The sequence below is a fragment of the Thermobia domestica genome, chromosome 2, assembly GCF_964235325.1.
Source record: "Thermobia domestica chromosome 2, izTheDome1.hap1.1, whole genome shotgun sequence".
NCBI lineage: Eukaryota > Metazoa > Arthropoda > Insecta > Zygentoma > Lepismatidae > Thermobia > Thermobia domestica.
In genome coordinates, this window is record NC_137455.1 from 385,495,081 (window position 1) to 385,517,507 (window position 22,427).

Below are 22,427 nucleotides of genomic sequence, written 5' to 3' on the forward strand. Positions count from 1 at the left end.
ATTAAGCCAGTACTTCCAGCGTTACTTCGGGATCGGATGAGGAAAAAGCTTCAGTTTCTCTTTTAGGATTTGAGTCTAAAGTTGAGTGCATCGCAGCTTCAATGACAACCGAAGTAGCTGTTGATTATGTACTGCCATCACAGGAAGTTGCTGTTAGTTCCTTTCCCGTTCCTCCACGTTTGCCACAAGTGATCTCCAACAATAGTATGCCATTAAGTGAATTGCGAGCTCCAATTGATACGCAACATGCAAAGAAACAATCCACGAATTCTCTGAGCACCATAGAAAAAGTAGAAACTCTTGGAGCGTCGTTGCCAGCAATTGAAAAAGATCTAACATCGTATGCAGTAAGTGATGCAATTGATCTTGCTGGTGATAAATTCTCTAATAAACATGAGAATTACATATCTTATAATATGGCGTTAAAACCACTTCACTGCTATGAGTTTGCTGGTCCTTACTTGTCACGTTTATGCTCTCAAGAGACTGCAGAAGATCCATCATCTGAGCAGGATTCTTTGCAAAAGAATTTGGAGAAAGTTATACAGATGTATCCAACGGAACACGATCTGATAACGCATTTGGAGGTCTCTCCATCAGGCACAATAACACAACGTGAACCACGTAGTAAAGAAGATGACGAATTTGTGAAAGACAGCAGCGTGAACAACGAAAACATCCTCCTGTTTTTTGATCGTCATGATCGTCTCGTTCCGTCAACAATACCAAGAAAAGTATGGAATAAATTGTTAATAATGTCACTACAAGAACGAATTACGTCTTTTCCTACAGACGATGCAGTGATGGATGAAATTAACAAAATACTAACACAAGCTATTGAATCTCCATCGTGCATATGGGTTAATAGAGTATTACAGGCTCTCTTAAACTTGAGATGGCTCGAGGTGTATTTGGAAGCAGCAAAATTGCTCCAAAAATATTACAAAAAACTGGTCGCACAAGTTCATTTAAAAATTCGTCAAATACAAGAAGAGCTTACGTTCTTCCGCACCCCTTTGGTAGAAGCGTATGAGTACTGCTACCCACAGGCGAATCCATATCATGCCAGCATAGAGAAAGAAGCACAAAAACTAGTCGACTTCATTGGACAATCCATTATCTCCTGTATTAAAATGATTAGATCTATGATTCTGGGCTCTGACTTCATTACAACGCAGAACAATCAGTGCAAAATGATTAAGTTATGGTACAGGCAAGAAATGAAAACTATACAGAATCTGCTGAAGGGGATAAGCGCCACGTACAAAGCACAAAGGCCATCTGGACTGCGTGGGAGAGTTGCTGACGTGACCAGAAGGCTGGGGAGGTGCTTTGCTCGAATGGGCAAGTGCTGTTCAACAGCATCCTAATTCCCTTAGGAAAGAAACCCCAATAAAAAAAAAGTAAAAAAAAAAATCTCCATTTTACACATTTCGGCCTCCTCATAGATATGTAAACATTTCTCCACGGATAAACAGGCGTGGTTCACCCAATTTGAATAATAATCACACCTGTTAGTATTTGTTCCTCTCAAGACAAAAGCCACATTTTTGGTAACCCCTCATCACACAAGGCTTTTGAATCCAGCCAATGGATCCCTTGTGCATGGTCTTAGTATTTCGTTAGAAAGTTCATCTTAATTACATAATTACAGCACATTGCTGACAGTTCATATTAAAAATCAAATTGAAAAGTGGATCTCTTCCTAGATGTTTCGGCGAGGTGAATGGATGGTTATATCTCCGTTTTGGTTTGGAATCTACCTCCATTCTCTCAACTTAATTGAAAATATCCATAGAAGCTGTGAAAAGTAATAGTAAAATTTTCAAGATAAGAATTCAATACTCCGAGTGGTGCTCTATGTTATTCCCCAGCAGCTTCCGCCACTCAAATTTGGAAGAATAGTAGAAAGAAAATTGTATTGTGCCAGCATAAGAAAACGTGAAGAAATGTAACTTCAAAAAGTCGCCCATAAGTAGCAATTGAAACTCTTTTGGATAATTCTCAAAGCTTATATATTTTGGATTTCACCCTTATGGTATATAACGGAAACCTTCTTCATGGAGTAACATGTGTGGCCATCCAATTTTTTAGCAGGATCACACATGTAATTTAACTACTTTAACATATCGAAAGCAAAATTTTAGATACCCCAAGGAGGAACACAGGCTTTAGATCCAGCCAAAGGATCTTCTGTGTATGGTTGTAACATTTCTTTGGATTATGAAGAAGATGCGCGTTAGAACTCAGTAAAATCATCAGGTGGAGTAATAAAGATATTTCGGCGAGTGAGAGGATGGTTAGATCTCCATTTTGGCTTGGATTGAACCTCCATCTCCTCAACGTGATTGAAAACTTCGCAAGGAGCTGCGAAAAATATAAATCAAATTTTCAAGAAAACGAACAATTCTTTTGAGTGGTGTTCTATCTCGTTCCCCAGCAGCTTTTGCCACTCACGTTTCGACACATATTTAGAAAGAATACTTCGCATTTTGCCATTGTAAAACCCATGAAGAAGAGTAGATACATTTACAAATAAAATTATCAGGTTATTTTTTTAAAAAGCATTTGTGTGTTTTATTTTTGATTTATCTTTTTTTAAATGAAATTTAGTAGATACTTAGTGTGACTATTTTACACAGGAAATACAAACAAATGAAAATAGAATAATTCCTTTGTATTAAAGATTTTGTTTCGGTATTCGTAGGAATAGCCTTGCAGAAACGTCAGTCAGAATGCTCGACCAGAAGATTGCAACCCAGAAATTCCTACGTGAGAAGCAAGGAAACTAACAGTTCATCTAGGTTCCTCTGGCACAAAATTTTAATTTACTTTCAATCTTAGACAACATTGTCCTACAGGAAAACTCAAAAGGCAGTTACATATCCGAAGAATGATAGTTCAATGGTATATATCTTCAATATGATGATCGCTTGCTTGAGAAAGCTGCGTACCTCAATCTGATATTTTCATTAGCGGAAAACTATTGTTTCCGATAGATGTTGTTTGAACGATGAATAACATTCATGAATTTTCACTTTCGGAGTCACTAAAAAGTAAAGACATATAGGGTGTCCGAGAATTATCTATACAACTTTACGACGTTATATTGAAAGAAGTTAATGTGATATTTACATGCGGTTTTTTGCATTCAATACAGATAGTCTTAAAGTTTTATACCTGTTCAGTACACCTCTATGTGGACACCATGTGATACGAAGCACATCCAAACGAAAATCAATTTCAGCCCATGTGCGCTGCAGCAAATCATCAGTTACTGTCTGAAAAGCAGCAAGGATACGCTGCTTTAGCTGTCCAAGGTTTGCTACCTTCGTAGCGAAGACGATGTCCTTAAGGTACCCCCACAGGAAGAAGTCCAGTGGTGTCAAGATCCGGCGACCGCGGAGGCCATGATATCGGACCGTCGCGACCAATCCACCTATTGGGAAACACATCATCCAGGTATTCTCAAACTTCTAAAGACCAGTGTGGCGGAGATCCATCGTGTTGAAACAGAATATTTGGTTGCAGATCCTCCAACTGAGGAATCACATACAGCTGGAGCAAATCCAGATAGACCTGACCTGTGATTGAATTTTCAGCGAAAAAGAAGGGTCCAATAATGCGATTATGCATTAACCCACACCAGACATTTACCTTAGGGCTATCGCGCTCCATCTCAGGTGTTACATGAGGGTTCTCGGATCCCCTATGTGAACATTGTGCCTGTTCAGCTTCCCAGACACATGGAATGTTGCCTCGTTACTGAAACAATTCTTTTGCAGGAACTGGTTATCGTGCTCAATGCGGTTCAGCATGTAACAAGCAAAGTCAGTACGTCTGGGTTTGTCGGTTGGCAATAAGGCCTGAAGGAGTTGCACCTTGGCGTGCAGCTTCAGCCGTTTATGAAGAACATCATGAACCGTAGCCCTGGCCATATTCAATTCTCTCGCCGTTTGCGAACAGATTTTGTTGGACTACGCACAAAGGCCTGTTTCACTCTTTCCACATCTTCCTGATTGGTACTTGGTCTTCCAGCTCCTTTGTGGTGCAGAACACTTCCCGTTTCCATGAATTGTTTATACCATGCTTTAATTGTAGCTCTGGTTGGAGGATCACGTGCATACTTGGTCTTACATTCCGCTGCACCTGAGTTTCCGACTTCGTATCTATGTACCAGGCAACACACTGTGCTTTTTCTTCTGGTGTCCAAATCTTCATTTATTGTTTGCTAACCTGTAAAAGACAAAAGAAGAACCTGTAAGACTTTCTGCATTTAATGCAACAAACCGCATGTAAATATCACCTTAACTTCTTTAAATATAACGTCGTAAAGTTGTATAGATAATTCTCGGACACGGTGTATTTTCAAATAGGTCAAAGCATAGAACATCTGAAAGCAGAGATCATAGGAACTTCTGCTCAATGTCGTGCCGTGGGGGAGGGACGAGAGGGGCCACGGCACCGGATAGGTGCTGATTGCCACGGGTGCTGACTGCCACAGCCAATTATTGGTGCTGACTGCCACGACTGTCGCTGATTGCAAATATGAAGGTGCTGACTGCCACGACGGCGTGCTGACTGCCACGAGCCTGGGAGAAACTGTAATTGAAGAGGAATTAATCCCTCATACTAAATTTATGATTATTAATTAATTTAGTAGGGATTAATTTAGTAATCATCACAGCAAATCTATGTAGCATCCTATAAGTTACAAAGTTGCTCACTAAGTGGAACGACATACACTTGAATGTTTATAAAGGGATTGTCTTTTCTCTTATATGTACAATTTGCACATTTCATTGTTTATATTAATTGTTTTATTGTATTATTTAATGGATATGATGGTCTGAAGCCAGTTGACAAGGGAAGTTTGGGAGAAGCACTCGCCTGCAGAGAAATAAGCATGTCATTTGAAGGACCAATTCATGCTGATTACAAAAGGTAATAAAACTCCTATACGTTGAGAACTGTTCGAGATATTCAGCTTGGAAATTTAAATGAGAAAATGAGTGGATGCACGTTTCAATGCGTTATTATAACTATTCTCACCCATGGCAAAGCCTGATAGTTTGAACTTGCTATTGCTTGATCACTGGGGTCTATTCACAAACAATTTGTCCATTACAAGTTGCATGACGGATGGCAAAGACCTAATGGTTGAGAAGATACCAAAGAATTGCACACGATTTGTGCAACCATTTGATGTGTTTTGATTCCGATCAATCAAAGATTATGGCAGGAGATTTGTACGTAGTATGAATCTTCTTTATCTGGACGTTATAATGTACCAAGGAAACAATCAAATAAAGTTCGTGTCCATACGAATCACTTCCGATCACCGCGACACATTGGATTGTTTCAGTTTGCGTTCTGCGAGGTAGGTTACGAACAAATTATACGCCAGCGTTTCCCAACCGGTGCGCCGGCCAACCGGCGAGGAAATGAAAATAAAATTATTAATTATATAGCAACCAAATTACAAGACAGGAAAAATATGTATTTGTATTTCACATTACTATTCACCTCTACAATGGAAAACAATACTGTAATTGTAATATATTATTGTATATACATACATTACTACTACACAGATTGTATTTCGAAAACAGAATTTTATTAATATTTAAAAATTGTGACGTATATTAACCGTTAATAAATTATACGTTTGACACTGTGTTACTTGTCTGTATATCTTTAATCTTCAAAAAAGTATTTATCATTGTTATGACCATTATTGTTTCTTCATTGTTAAGGTTATTTCGTAACTTGAAGTTTTAAAATCTCATTCTACCCTTTCTACAAAGCAAACACTCATACAAATTACCTCCATCTGTTTTAAAAGTACAAGAGATTTGTTTGTTTGTTATTTAGTGATCTTCCTTAGTGAAAGGTTGGATACAATCTTCAAAAGGAAAGTGTATTTTTAAAACCCTGAGTCCTATATTTCATTGGAATTGTTTTCTATTTTTGAATTAGAATGAAAAATAAATATAATGATTTACGATGGGGGAAAACCAGTGATCGAGCTTTTTTCTCTGTGAGAAGGAGGTCAGTAATCACAGAAAAAAAATTAGGACGGTATTTTCTATTTACTACTACTACTAATAATAATAATAATAATATCTATGAGTGTCCCGCTAGAATTCAAGTTACACCCGTAGTGTGCCGCAAGTTGAAAAAGGTTTGGAAACGCTGTTATAGGCCTATAACTTTTGAATCACTTGTCGAATTTGCTTTTTGCTTTGGTTCTGCGAACTGTTCTCTTGACGGATGCAACACAATTGCACATATAAAATGTTCATGGTGCAAGGGAGTATTTTGCCTGCGTCATTTCTTCATAAAACAGAAGAACAACAGTGATCAATTTTCATCTCTAACCTATGATTATTGTGAACAATGTAATGACTAATTGTATCTAACAAACCCGTTAGTTATTGTGAAACACTTTTTTTTTCTGTTACTTCCGATAGCTTTTAATTCGTATGTCAATATTCGTTACTAATTATGTTGTACTTAACGCGTATAAATGCGTATATCCTCATTTTCTCATATAAACTTCTCTCAACCGTACAGGAATTTTATTAGCTTGTTATAATCATCATGAATTGGGACTTCAAATGGCATGCTTAGTTTCTCTGCAGGCGAGTGCTTTCTCCTGAACTTCTCTTGTGAGGTACAGCCAGCAGTGCTTTTTCGATGGAACTTTCAAGAGCTGATCGAAACAATTTGCACAGCTGTACACAGTTCATGCTGACATAGGGAGTTCAAGTGAGAATACATAAATCGTACCAATTTTGTACGTACCGCTCACTGACAAAACTGAAAGTACACTCATATCCAAAATTATTGTCGCATATCTATAACTGTCTTCTTGTAAGAATATAATTTGATAATTTTGCAGAGTACTTTTAATACTTATATTATGTGTATAATCAGGAAATTTATATTTGTGATAAATTTCATAGGGAAAGAATTATAAATAAGAAAATCATAATGAGTAAAATAAAATGTAACTAAATGGACAAGAACATTTTATTTTCGTTTTATTGTTCTTATTTACTACTCTTTTGACATGAAATTTACCACATACTTGTCTTTGCCGATTATGCACATACTAACATTATAAGAAATACCGGGCGAATTCATTATCAAATTATATTACTAGAACAACATATTTATAATCATGTGACAATAATTTTGGACATGAGTGTACATACAGAGACCTGTTTACCTTTGTTAGGTGTTGGCCTGAACAACACGATCCTAAGGATCATCTATACTAAACGCAATGTTAACTTGAGAGCCGAATCACAAGCGCATTAGTACATGTTGGCGCGCGAACCTTTTCGCAGGGTAGCTTTTCTATGTGTGTGTGTATGTGTGTTTTGATTGGGTTCTCATTCGCCAGGGTTTCAACTGGCGCTGCTCTGGGTCTCAGCTGATATGCGCGGAGCGGTGATTTCTCGTCCTTTTCCTGCCGCTACGAAAAATGTTTCTTGGTCTATTTGTTTTTAATAATTCATGAAGACACGACAATAGTAATAAATGTATTGGAAATTCGCACGTGATGCATTTGCAATCCTCACAATTAAAACTCGAGAGCATGAAAACTATTTTGATTATTCATTTCAATTGATTAAGGTAAGAAAGGATAAGAAATGAAGTTATTCTCATATATCTACCTGGAAAGGTCAATCATAAACAGAAACACACAAGCAGCCACCCTCCCACATAATAAAGTAAAAATACGATTTTTTTTTTCCTCAAAGCACAGCAACTCTATGTTAGCAATGAGTAAACCAGCTGCGAACCGGCAACAATCGCATCAACAATTTCTTCAACAGTTTTGTCTGCATATTTTTCTCTTAGTCGAGCGTACACATTTATGACAATTTACTTTGCTTGACTTTAAAGAGGTTTCCCTTCCTCGTGTTTGCAATAATACTGAGAAGATGATAATTCGGATTCATTCATGATTTCAATTTCGCGCTTAACACTCTCCATGGTTTCAGTTTCACTACACCCACGTGCGAAGACGATATTTGGCAGAGCAGTGTTACTCTCTGCACAAAAATTGAAGAAGTTACATGTGAGTCCCGTTCTTTCTTTTGTTTCATTTATCAGCAGGCATAGAAGTTTCTTACGGGGTAGCAACTCTATTTAATTTATATATCATATAAAAATATTAAGCCATTTCCTATCCATTGTGGACGATTTCTAACATTGATCAATTAACTAATTTTACTGATCTTCTGTTTTTGATACAAGATTTTTCAAGTTTATAATCTTGCAACACTTACAAGAGACTCGCATCTTAGCTACTGGCTTTTCACTCCTTTCTGTCCTTCTCTCTTTCCGATTCTGAGTCGTGACGTCATTTTCATAACCCGTTACTAATAAATCTAGTACCTTTTATTTTAAATATTGTTTCTGTATTAACATTTTTATATACTTGAACTCAATTAGCTCTTTGAATTGATCTATTAAGTAATGTTTTACGTGTGTAACGTGAAGAACTATGTAACATGCGCGGAGTCGCCCGAATTGAAGTTGCGTATCTCGGCTATCAGGATAAGGTTGCGGCGAGTATAGTTTCTTTCATGCTTCTTGGCGTCCGGTAATGTTACGTCTAGCAACTTTCTCTCAGGCTCGTGGCAGTCAGCACCTTGATATTGGCAATCAGCGCCAGTTGTGGCAATCAGCACCATTAATTGGCTGTGGCAGTCAGCACCCCACCACGGCACCGGGCACGGAAGTAAGGGGGCGAAACATTCCTGGGAGAAAGAAAAGAAAAGAATGAAAGAAAAAAAGAGGTCCTATAATAGTATTCATGCTAGGAAAATGCATGTGCACATATAAAATGGAATTAAAAAAGTAATAAAAAAGGAAAAGCAGAGTTTATTTTTAAAAATTTTCTTACGCTACGCGCCAACCATGGTGGCGCTTCGTGGTTGATCTGTCGACCTACCCATATGTACAGGAGAGCTGCCGTATATTCTCGGCCCGGGTGCTGGTTTTCCAAAGCACGGCACTGCTTCTGCTCAAATTATTCTTGTCATAATACAAATTTGGTGCCAAACGGGGAAGGGGGGTCCTAATGAAGACACATTTAAGTAGGCTTTCATTAGACTTTCAATCTATGCTATCCCTGAGTATGGGAAGTTTCAGTGAATGGCTATGTCCGTCCCTCTGTCGACAAATATAAACGAAAACGGTAAGAGATAACGAGAAAGCAATGTGCTTTTTACTCGTCGTGGTGATTGTCCGTTCGTACATTTCGTTACTTTTCACTGAAGGAAAAATGTTGTTGTGGCTTTTGCCCAAAAAGAGCTAGTCTTGCTCAATGAGCACAAAATCAATTACAGAGGAATGAGTAGTTACACTTTCTAATACCTAATACGAGGATGGATTGCAAAGTTCGTGGTCTGAACTACAAAATTAGAAAAGATTTGGATAAGTTATGTTTTCTTTTTCTACGTAATCCCCCTCGACCGAGATGCATTTACGCCACCTCTCCGGTAACGCTTCTATACCACTTTTAAAAAATGATCCCTTGAGCCTTTTTCAGGTTTCTAAACAAGTAGAAGCCCGAGGGGGAAGATCAGCCGAATAGGGCGGGTGCGGGAACAGTTCGAACCCACAGGAACGAATTTCTGCTATGGATGCAAGGCACGTATAAACGCGCGCATTGACATGATGAAACAACACCATTCTTCGCAACTTTCTGGCCTTTTAATTCTGATTTCCTCATGCAAACGTAGCAGAAGGATGCATTAATATTCAGAATTGACAGTCTTTCTCTTTCCCCAGAAATTAATCAGGATAATGCCCCTAGCATCTTTCCTCCCCCCAAAATATTGATAGTCTTGTTTGCCGACAAAATTTGTTTGGCTTTCTTAGGGACTGAAGATCCAGGTTGTTTCCATTGCTTTTCGATTGTTTTGATTCCGTTGTATGACGGTGTACCCATGTCTCGTCTATAGCCATAAATCTACTAATAAACTCCTCCGAATCACTTTCAAACAGTTCCAATCACGGGAAAGGATGAGTCAATTGTGTTTGTGTTCAACTGAAAGCAATTTGGTACCCATCTCACGGACACCTTTAAAAACCCTGATTTGTTAACGATAATGTTTTGTGCGCGCTCATAAGAAATACCTATAGTCTCAGTCAACTATCTCTTGGATTTTGATTCTGTGGTAATTCAAAATTTTATTGACATTTTCTCTAGTGGTCGACGTTGAAGGCCTGCCACTGCGGGGGGTCATTTTCAATGCTGTTTCTGCCACGTTTAAATTCAGCTATCCAATTTTTCAACCATAGAATACAAGGGTGCGTAGGTTTCTAGTGTCTCTACCATGTCCATATGAACTTCCTGCTGTGTTAAGCCTTTTTATGCAGGTACTTAATGACAGCTCGATGCTCGATTTTCTCCATGTCAAAAATTTCTGACTTAGAACCTTATAAACTTCTCACCTGAAACAATAGAGAAATGAAATTTTACTCAGTGACTACCAACGAATATAGCTAAGCATTAATGTATACAAACATAAAATAATTGCTTCTTTCCTAGTAAGGCCACGAAGTTTCCAATCCACCCTCGTCTTAATCTTTACTATATTTAAATCTTGCACTATTAGTAAAGACCCAGGCTCTTATTCCATAACGGTTTGCGTCAACTCAACGCAGAATCTGGGTTTGAATTTGTTATAATCAGCATATAATTGAATTTTGCATGTTTTGAGTTGTGTTGCGTTCCGCAATTTTTGCGAATACTGGTGCGGAATAAAGCTTTCAGAGTTTTGGTTTAAGTTTACACTACTGCAGTGAAACAATGTACTCTTATTACACACCGGAACTTTAGGAAAAACAAAATTACGGACTATAATTTCGCCACATCACACTTATCACACTTAAGAACGTTAACTATAGTGGGTAAACTAATATAATGATAATTTATAGGAAAATGAAAGGATAATCACGTAAGAAGATACATGGTAAACAATACACTTGAAAGACGTAAGCAGATGCTTGGTTGTGATTGGTCAAAACTGAAAAATGTGAACAAACCTTTATCTCTGATTGGTCGAACGCCTGTCCACGGTATTTAAAGAGAACTTCTAGAAACTTTTTTCTTTAATTTGATTTTATCAATAGTTTCCAATAACTAATTGCCAATAGTTAGTCAAAATTCAGATATAATACAGTATTCTTCTTCCTTTACTAGTATGAAATTAAGATATTTGTAATTAAGAATTATGAGGACCATTGAGCAAGTTGCAAGCAGCAGAATCTGACACAAAAACATTTATTTTGATCACGATTGTGGACTTTTATGTGCAATTTTATGAAATATTTGTATTAGATCTGGCTCGGAGTGTGCACAAATTTCACATGAATTAAAATTATATACTATAACAATAGAACAGTGATGGTGCCCTCACACATTTTACTCTCGTGAGGGTCACCCTTCCTCTTCCTCATTTTAATAAATCAGGATGAGGGTGAGGATGAGAGTGGGCGAAAGCGAGAAAATATGGTGAGGGTGTGTGTTTACCCGCGATCTGGCTTACTTCTCTCAATTGAGCTCACTCCTACTGAAACTCAGTCTCAATTCTCTCACTCACTCTAGCGCTCGTTCAGTTGACTGAGGCTCGGGCCCCGAGCTAACTCACCTCAATTGTGCTCACGCTCACTCTCGGTTTGGATACACTTCTTTCAATTGAACTCATGCTCACTCTAGGTTTGGATACACTTCTTTCAATTGAACTCAAACTCACTCTGGTTTGCGCTCGCTTATTTCCTTCGGCCTCGGGATACATTCTTCTCAATTCAGCTGGTACTCACTCTCGGCTCGGTTTCACTTCTCTCAATTGAACGCATGCTCAATCTGATTCGCACTCACGTATTTCATTCGGTCTCGGGCTCACTCTCCTTAATTGGGCTGGTGCTCACCCTCGGTTTGGACTCACTTCTCTCAATGGAATAACAAAGGATCTGAAAAGAAACCAATTCCTTTTCAATTGTTTTTTCAACGATTCTTTGTCTAATATTCTTTGCTGTATAAATATTTGTCAATCAATCTTTAAAAATTAGATCCTAATCAGATTTATCTTTTTCACCTGCCTTCGCGAACCCATGGATTCTTCTCGTGACCCCTCCCCCCTACGAGTTCCGACTTCCAGTTCGAGAAACCCCGATATATGCGAAATAATTTCACCTGAATGGCAAAATCCAGAAAGTCGAAAGCAAGGACTCCAATTCATTGGTGGAGGCGATCCATTCACCGACATTTTTCCAAATCTACAGTATTTTACGTATTAAAAATAGATAATATCTTGTATCTTAAACTTCTATGTACACCAAAACTGGCAGAAATCAACCACTTCTGGTTTTAACTTTGAATGCTACAGAGTAAAAACAATAGTTGATAGTGAGAAGCGACTTTCTGCAATCAATTAAGAGTCCGAACAACATATTTTGTCTTCTCTCTTTATCTCTTTTCCAAACCGGAAGTGCTAGAAATCTATTAGTCTATTATCCTGTTTCAATATTAACCGAGAAAAATATCACACCATACAAACCAAACTCGTTCACGTTGTGTACATGTGACATTACAACTTGTTATATGAAATATGCATTTGGATATGACTAAATTCCTTCATCTCTCAACACTTCAGTTTCTACTTAATTTACAGGAAACTGTACATAAGTTATACAATTTCATTTATTCGGAAGTTTTCTTTTCTGACATAACGGAACCACGCTTACCTCTGGTGCGTGGGGTCCCTGGTGCGAACTCCGGCCAGGTAAGTTTGTGGTGGACAATGTCGTGTCCTTGGGTTTTCGCGGAGTACTCCCGTTTCCTCCCACATTTTTATTCCAACAATTCTTCTATCATTATTCATTTGCTTAATCGTCTGTCTCCGTTAACCTAAAGGGAAAAAACGTGGGACGTTAAATTGAAAGATTTCATTTCATTTTTTCTAACATTCCGAGAAACCAAGTTATTGAGAAAGCTAAATTAGACTACTTATAACGGCCAAGCCTTACCAGCCAGCTTTGGCGCTCGAATCTTGGAGAATGATGTTTGGGTAGGAGGACATAGGCTTTCCCTCATAGTTAACACAGTGAACGCCGCGATAAAGTTTTGTGGATTTTTCCATAGGACCACTATAATAATTTTGTAAATGAAAATACATTTAAGAAACACAATATTACTGGCTCCTTAGCACAAAATCTTTCGAAAGGGCCACGTTGGTCCATTCTAACGGAAAAGTCTTACCAAGATTGACCGATGGCCTCCTAAGGGAGTAGCAAAACGAGAAAACGTGTAGGTTCCATGGAGCCTGCGCGGCGCTGAACATGTAGGTTGACCAATGTTTGTTAGTCCTTTAGTGTCTATCTTAGCATTGACCAGACCCTGTTTTGCTTGTTCTCAAGATAATCGATAAGCCAATATGGCTAGGACGTTGGTTATAACCATCAGTATTGGTAAACTTGTGAATGTCATTTCATACTGTTAAACGACGGTTGATTTTAAACCCATACGAATCCAATATTGCAATAGGAAATGTCATATCTGCTGATTCTGATTTCAATGAGGGGGAGGGGGAGACTGGAAATGTAGCAAGCAACACTAATTAATTAAGCTCTTGCCAAGTGTATTTTGTGGCAGACAAACACCATGTGCGTGGGTTTCCCTGAGTTCTCCCATTTTCTCCTACTCTCTTTAACCTAGTATTTCGTTCATTATCATTAAGGGTACGCAAGAGTTCCAGATATCCGCAGATATATCTGCATTAATATAGCTTTTGCAGCAGATATATTTTTATATTCTTGGCGTATGGCAAATAAAATAGCGAATCCTCGCGAAAAGACAAGATTTTTAATTAATCATTTTTCGAAGCATTATTACCGTAATTACTGACTATTTGTATTAACAAAATGTGTTCAGTGCCTTTTCAAGTCAACACAAATCTGTATTTCATTGATTTTTTCTCTTTATTTCCAAGTAAGTTTTTGGTGGACAAATACCATGTGCCTGGTATTTCTCGAGGTTTATCTGTTTCCTCCCATTTTCTTCATTCCACTGTTCTTTCATTCATTCTCGTTATCAACATATTCTTTAGCTTACACGACATAGTCGTGGGACGTAAAACTAAAATATTTTATTTCATTTTTCTTTACTTTTTAATGTGACTGTTTTAATGGTTCTCTCAGCGACCTTTTATCTTCTTCTCGCCTTTACACACTGATCAATGATGTTCAAGCCGTACAGTGGCGTATTTAGGATTTTGTTTCGAGGGGGCTATGCACAACATAGGGTAGCAGAGGGAGCAATTGCTCACCTGAGTTTGAGAATTAAATATTTTTTAATTTAAGCACAAATTGAGTTTTAATGGCAAGAATTGCAGACTGGTGAATCTTATGTGGTATAATACACACAAAAATACACACATTCACCTTTGGACTGCCTCCGGTGAACTCCCTGACCTCCATGGGGGGTTCTGAACCCCAAATGCGTACATTATGGCGATTCACTACTCCACTGACAAAGAATGTCGCTTCGTCGGAAAAGGCAATTCGTCTGAGATAACCATTATCGTCCTCAATACGTGATAGCATTTCGACCGCAAAGTCATATCGACGTGTACCGTCGTCGGGCAACAAAATTGAGACTTGGTAAAACAGAACAAACCTAACACAGACAAAAACTTTTATAGTTTGTAAACAATTCAACACCAGTTTCATATTTCTATCTTATTTCTAGCCTGAGTTATCAATTTCTGTAATCAGGGAAGGACTTCTCGGACACCCTGTATATATATATATATATATATATATATATATATATATATATATATATAAAAAACAAAATTTAATAACTTTTGAAATTTTCACATAGATTAAGTTCACGCCTGGAGCGATTTTTATCAGTTTACTTCGACGGTGCAACGAAGGGGAGGGGGAGGAGGGATATATATATATATATATGTGTGTGTGTGTGTGTGTGTGTGTGTGTGTGTGTAAAAAAAATAATAAAAATATAAGTGTTGTCTTTGTGACTTCATCACTCTTGAACCAGCAAATCGATCTCAATCAAATTTTCAACAAAGTTTAAGTTTTGACTTGGGGGCAGTATTCAGAGAGAATTCGTTAATCGAAGGTTAGTCACAGACTAGTTAGTAAGCATACTAAATTTTTACTAAGGAAGGTGCACTTTTTGGTATTCAGAGTCTACTTTGAGTACAACTAAAATGATGATTTGGGCATGATTAACTTATGGAACCCCAATGCATCGGTGAGTAAAATAAATGTGGCAACTACAGAAACGTAGATGAGCGCATGCATAGTAGGTAAAAATGAAAATACATGAATTACGAAATACGAAATGTTGCGTCGCACGTTAAACCGTGGGTAAAAGATTAGTCTCTGCTCTAGATTAATTAGTCACCTGTGATTAACTTCGTCCAATACTACGTCCTAATCAGAGACTCTGAATACAATTTTGATAACCATCATTTAGTCGATCCCGTAATATGGTGTTAATCAGCCGTCAAAACGACTCTGCATAAGGCCCGGGGTGATTTTTATCAAATCACTTTGACGGTAGAACTTAGGGTAGAAGGTGGGGATGGAAAATGTACAAAAATAAATAAAATTTAATAACTCTTGAACCACCCGACCTAACTGATTTCATTTTCAACATAGATGAGGATCAGACCTGAAGTGGTTTCTGTCATATCACCTTGACGGCGCAGTTTAGGGGAAGGGGAATGAAAGATTTTTAAAATGATCAAAAATGTCCGATATTAAAATGGAGTCTATAGTTTTAGGGGTCGCTGAGATAAACAGTGACACTTCATATGCTATTTAAACCCAAGTTCAGCCCAGTAGCTTGGCGGAGGGAAGAGAAGTTATATATATGACAAATATATATAAACGATCGAAAATGACAAATAATAATATCGACTCCATAGTTTTCCAGTTTGCTGAGTTGAATACTAACCCTTCCGATACCATTTACGACCAAATTCAGCCTCGCAACTTGGGGAGAAGGAGATACATAATAATGATCAAAACTGACCAAATATTGGTGTTGAATTCATAGTTTCCGGCGTCGCTAAGGTGAACAGTGATACTTCCGATCCCGTTTAAATGCAAATTCAGCACCGCAACTTGGGGGAGGAACAAGATATATAAAATTATCAAAAATTACCATTATTAATGTCGAACTCATGATTTTCGAGGTCATTGAGATGGACAATGACACTTCCGATGCCGTATCTCGCAACGTGGGGGTGAAAGGGAGATATAAGTTTATTGCAAATGACTGCTATTAGTGCCGAATCCTTAGTTTTGGGGGTCTCTGAGACAAATAGTGACTCTTCTGATGCCGTATAAATTCAAATTCTGCCACGCAACTTGGGGAGGGGAGGGAAATATAAAAATAATCGAAAATGACTGATATCGGAGAGCACTTTACTAATAGTAAAAAGTGACTGACTAACGAAATATATTATTACTATTTTTTAAAGTTTAACCCAACGAAGTGGGTAATTGATGCTAGTAATCCACATTCACAAGTGGGACTTCAAATAACTTCAAGTGTGATGCCGTTATTTTGTATTTCCAATACAGGTCAAAAGTATTTACATAGATTGAATTTTCACAAAAGACCTAGACAGTTGAATCATTTTCAGTTTTCACTCAATTTATTCTAAAATATGAAGAGGTTTGAATATAATAATTATTATTTTAATTTTCTCTCTCTCTCGTTTTTAGTCAATATTGCTAAATATATCATCATCTACATAATAGCTATTCTGCCATTATTGGCAAGTTACATGCTGCAACTGAGAAGCTTCGACGTCCGGTGGTCTTCAGCTAGTCTCTTCGTCTTAACGTAGCAATTTTCTGTTTTAATACCTTCCTTCAACTAGTCTCCTTCGCTTCCTCCCTCTCCTTCCTTCCACAATACCCTCAAGCACGTCCCTCATAATTCAGTTCCTCCTCAGCCGATATTCTAACCAGTTCCTCTTCCTCCTCTTAACAATATCTAAAATTCTTCTTTTCTTTCCCCTACTGCTATTTTTTAACACCTTCTCATTCGTTGTCCGTTCAACAGCTAATTCCCTTCTTTTTTCTCCATACCCATGTATGGAAACCCTGCAATTTTTTCATCACTTTTGCGTAATGTCAATGTTTCTGCCCCATTGAGTACATATTGGAATCTGTAAAACAAAATCTCAATATTTAATTGGAAGTTTGATTAATACAAGGATTAGATAATCGTGGTTGAAAAGATAAATCTGACGCCTTTAGAGTGTAAAAATAATTTTGCAATTCATGGAATGTGCCGTCTTGATTTTCTTTCACGCGTTTCAGGGGTAGCTTCCCCGATTTGGGAACCAGTGGAGTGTTGAATCTGTTAAAAAATATACACAGTTTACAAAACGTTGTGATTTAGGCATATCTTGCAAGGGCACCCATTAAAAAAGGAAATGCCATTACCCACGTTGTACACTACCATGATACTTACAAAGTTAAACTATATCACATTTAGAAACATGCATTATATTTTCGTTACTATTGGCGCATTGTAGAGTTTATTATCCCTTATACCCGTAGTAAAATTTACCTATGAAAAACTTGATGGGCCTTATGCAGAGTCGTTTTGATGCGTGATTAGTGCCATACTAAAGAGTTTTACTAACATAAGATTCCTGCAGTAGTCAAGCGTTTAGTATGACTCTAGTCATAAGTCAAAACGACTCTGCATAAGGCGGGATATTTCTTAAACGCAAGACTTGCAAGACCAAGACCAAGACCAAGTGTTCCAGTGCAAGACCAAGACAAGGCTGGATGTCTTGGTCTTGGTCTTGGTCTTGCATTTGCTCATCACTATCAAAAACACAAAACGCGCTTTGTTGTGTGTTATGGTATACTAAAGGACTAACTATTCCCAAAATATCAGATTTTTTTTTTTATCCAGGCCCATGGGAGATATTGGATAGTGAAATATGCTAAATTGGCATAATTCCCCAACTTTACGATTTTTCCCCCAGACCTTTGGGAGCAGCTATAGGTCTGTAATTTTTTTTTATATTAACTTATGTCCCCGGACTACATGAACACACAAATTCAGACCCCTACGTAAGTTGTTTCCTCTTCCCAAACATGTTTTCAATGTCCAAAAATGTTGCTACTGTGGACCCTGATTTCACCCCCTTCAAATGGTTTTAGGCAAAAATGTTAAGAGATCAAAATTTTAGCACTGCATGAGTTGGAGATGTCCAGCAATTTTCAATTTGTTGGGACAAATACATATTCAAAACAACGTAAACGCCTAAAATCGAAAAAAAAAAAAACGCAAAATGGCGGGAGCCGTTGCGTCGCCATGGGATGTAAAAAAATACGTAAAAAAACTGTGGTTTTGAAGTACCCTGATTTAGGGTAAACATTCATGAAAAAAAAATAGATTCTTTTGAAAAGGTTGAGCGGCACTCGATCACTTTGCATGGATTGACCCCTACGTCAAAAATTTGATCGAGATTGTTTGGTTTGTCCAAGAGATTGAGTTGTTGAGTTGATTTTAGTTTAGCATCAATTTCAGCAGCGAGGCTATATGAGACGTGGACCTACTGATTAACGTGGAATCCGAACCACATGAGCTCCCGCCGGGAAACGAACCCGGGTCTCCCACGCCAAAGGCGCGTACGCTAACCGCTTAGCCACGAGGGAGCTCAAGAGATTGAGTCACAAACATAGTAACTTTCAATTTGGATCTGAAGTATTTTGTTCACAGACACCGCTATTAATATATAGATACTACTACTACTAATACTAATGTGCTTTTTGTATAATATGAACAAGCAATGGGTATCTGAAGTCAAAAATATCGTCTCTATTGCTGTATAAATTTTGTCCTCATGAATGTACGAAGAGGGGCATCTCTTATGACGTCTTAGAGGGGATCCATAAACCCTAATGGGGCGTTTACACTTAGTCGATTTGCGTTCGATTCAGTTGAATTGACGTCACTTTCAACTTAATCGACCGTGTAAACAGGACTTCAACTTAATCGCTTGTTGATCGAAAGCGACTCATCGACTAGCAACTGAATTGAAAGACGTTCTATTTTCTGTGGTCGATTCTATTTTCTTCTGCTATAACACCGCAAATTGTATCAATTACTTTTTGCTTGGACATCTTTAAAATTGCCAGTCAATTTCGAATCGAGCAGAGGAGAGCGAGTCACAAGCAGCATTCAATTTCGGTTGAAACAATTGAACACATCCATCGATCTGATTTGGCCTAGTTGCTTCGATTTAGTCGCAAATGCAACGAGTCGATTTAGCCGTGCGACTAAATCGACCAAGTGTAAACGCCCTATTAGTTACGCTACTCAGAAACGCCCGCAGGATTTTTTCCAAGGGGAGCAAAAGACCGACAATCAAGGTCCCGAATATAGACTCCTTGATACACATGCTATTACGTAACACAATTATTATTGATGCACATTGCATGGTTTATTAACGGTTAGTTTATAACATGCAGATATTAAATACTGTAATGGGTGTGTAAGCAAACTTAATATGATTTGATATGTATTTCGAACAACAGAATCCCATTCGAAAAACCAGGGGTGGGCGATTGCCCCATCTTGCCCCCCGTTGTAGGCGCCCATGACTTACTGTTTATATTTTTTCTTTCTAATTGTGTCGCTTTTTTTTTTAAAGGATATTTCGTTTAGAATCTTGTGGGAAATCTGATGGTCCAAGCACTCCCTTAAAAGAAAAATCTGTTTTCCTCCATGAAATGGTACTCGTTTCCTGACCAGGACAAAAATACCGCTTTTAATTCAAAATTCGAAGTCATAGTGACAGCCACTTTACATTAAGATATTTTAATTCTACATTTTAACGTGTTCTATTTAAGAAGCAAACTGTCAGTACAGATCATGCAGACAATATTTTTTCTTTTCTTTTTTCGACTTGCAGAACGGAAATTTATACGATGTAACAAACTCCTTCCATCCAAATCCATGCTATCTTCCAGCGGATGAATACTACCATATCTATAAACCGGAAGTTCTGTAGTGAATGACAGATAATCAAAACTAAAAATGAGTTTACGCGGGAAAACATAATTTCTGCCCCTACTCTAGTTTCGTTTTCGGTAATACTAAAATGAAAATAATAATTTTACAAAAGAAATAATAACTTAATCGAAGTTTGGTACTATATATATTTTTAAGTCATAATTGATTTTCAATTTCAAAGACCAATTAACAAATTTATAATAATAATTAATTTTAGAACTAACTGAAGCTTTTATTGCATTATAATTTAAATTTGAAATTATATTAAACAAATTTTTGACATTGACATTATTTTGAATATATAATTTTTATTATTTCGTAAAGTAGTACTGATTTTGACTAGGATTGTATGCTAGTTGTGCGCGTTTTTCTTGGACAAGACGGAAAGACGCGCCATTGCTGCATCGACTCGTCGGTTGGGGTAAGTAAGGAACTTTAAGTAAAGTGTAATTATATAGTATTTTTGGAATTAGGAGTACGCAAACGTGTACTTACGACCTGTATTGCATGATGTATATTTAAAATGTTTTGAATGTAGTATTGAACGATATGTAAAAGCAGTAATCCTAAATTATTTCCGGTTAAGTTTTGCAATGACGCCACACGTGCCGTATATATAATGAACTGTCATTATTAGATGTAGCGATACTCTTAGAAGTCAAATGTTTTCTGCAAGCATTAAATTTTTTAAGTTGTGGAAATTACTTTTAAAAATATATCCGGGAGTAAAAATGGGCGGGAATTAAAATACATGGAAACTGTTAGTCCTTTGTTGTTGGGCATCCGCAAGGTTAATTTAATTTGTATATTTTTTTATGTTATTTTGTTGGTTTAGAATTGCTGTGGGCTTGTGTATAGCCCGCTCCCCCCAGTTCTTTGTCACCGGAACTGGAAGAGTCACTACTACTACTACTACTACTACTTATATCGAGAATAGAACCCAACCAACCCCTGCGGGGCTTCTAACCCGTTTCTACTGCTACTACTACTATTGCTACTAACTACCACCACTACTACTACTACTACTAACTACTACTACTACTACTTATCCTAAAGCTTCCTTAGCACAAGATTTACATCTTAAATCTTTATAACATGCGATTCCGATTTATTATGAACTAGTATGAATCGCTAGAATCACTATGATTCGTTAGAAATCACTGGGGGGAGCGGGCTATACTCAATCCTTGCTGTGTTTTTAGAAGGTAAAGCAAAAGTGTGGGGAAATTGTATTTGCGTGGAATGGGGAGAGAAACAATTTTATTAATGTAGTTGTACTAGCTCAGCCGTAATTAGCCGGTGGATAATTGCGTGAACGTAAAGTTGTTTTCTTTGTTTGAAATAAGCGGGGTTTGCACATAGTTATTCACTATGTAGAAGATTAACAGATATTTACAAATAGTTATGTTTGCTTAAATATTAGGTTTGTGTATATTTAGCTACGTGGTACACGAAGATGTTAATGATCTCGAGGATGACTTTTTTTTCTTTCTTTCTTCCTGGTCATTTTAGTGTTTCATGTATTTTCATAATTGTACAAAACTAGTGTACAGTGACATTCAGGAATAGCTAACATTAGCTTCGCCAGTAGGTTCCGCTGCAGGAAGTAGCACTGCTGCACAAGTTTTTTCTTTAGTTTCGGTAGGTTTGTAATATTGCATAGTCGGCGGTTCGTCACTAACAATTAAGATTTATCGTTCAGTGTGCTTAAGATACGCTATAAATATGCTACCGTCCCACGTGGAGGTTCATATCTCATCTGAAGGTCCTATGCTGTCCGCCGTAGTCGGAGTAACAGTTACTTCAGAGGTTATGTAAGAGTGCACTCTTGCCGAAGTTTATTTCGTGCAGGTTCACTTTTGGCACTCACTGATTTCCTTATTGTCTCCTAAAGGTTTGACTTGGGTGGCATAAAAATCTTTCAGAGATATGGCATACAAACAACAGTGGAAGAAACAAATGAAATTGTCCAAGATGGCCACCAAAGTTACGAATGCTATTTCACCAAGTGTGGGAGGGAGAAGCTCTCGACCCGCGCAGGGACGTCTGTAGGGAGCAGGAGCGTGAGCGATGGTGGGTATACGCGTAAGTTCGTGTACTGAGAGGTGGGTTTTGGCAATCTGGGCGCTTTATCGCTGGAGTTTAATTGGCTTGGTCGAGTGGAAGGAACCCTAACGTAGGTAGGTTGCTGGTGGTGTAGGATCTGCCTTCCTCTTCTCGGGCGTATTTGTTTTTATTGATAAAAAGTTTCGATAGTACACTACTAGTAGTGGTTTTATGCTGATGGCACTCCACTTGTAAATATATAATGAAACTT

At 37.7% G+C, this 22,427-nt stretch overlaps 1 protein-coding gene across 2 annotated transcripts in view; it reads left to right on the forward strand.

Annotated features, from left to right (window-relative positions):
- The first annotated feature begins 20,459 nt into the window (after positions 1–20,459).
- Positions 20,460–22,427, forward strand: part of LOC145678890 (chromobox protein homolog 1-like) — a 33,087-nt gene continuing 31,119 nt past the window's right edge. Inside the window, exon 1 of one of the 2 annotated variants that reach the window (XM_081749471.1) lies at positions 20,460–20,531. The gene's annotated coding sequence lies outside the window, so the exon portion shown is untranslated. The remainder of the gene's footprint in view (positions 20,532–22,427) is intronic. The other variant, XM_081749470.1, reaches the window with a different exon arrangement.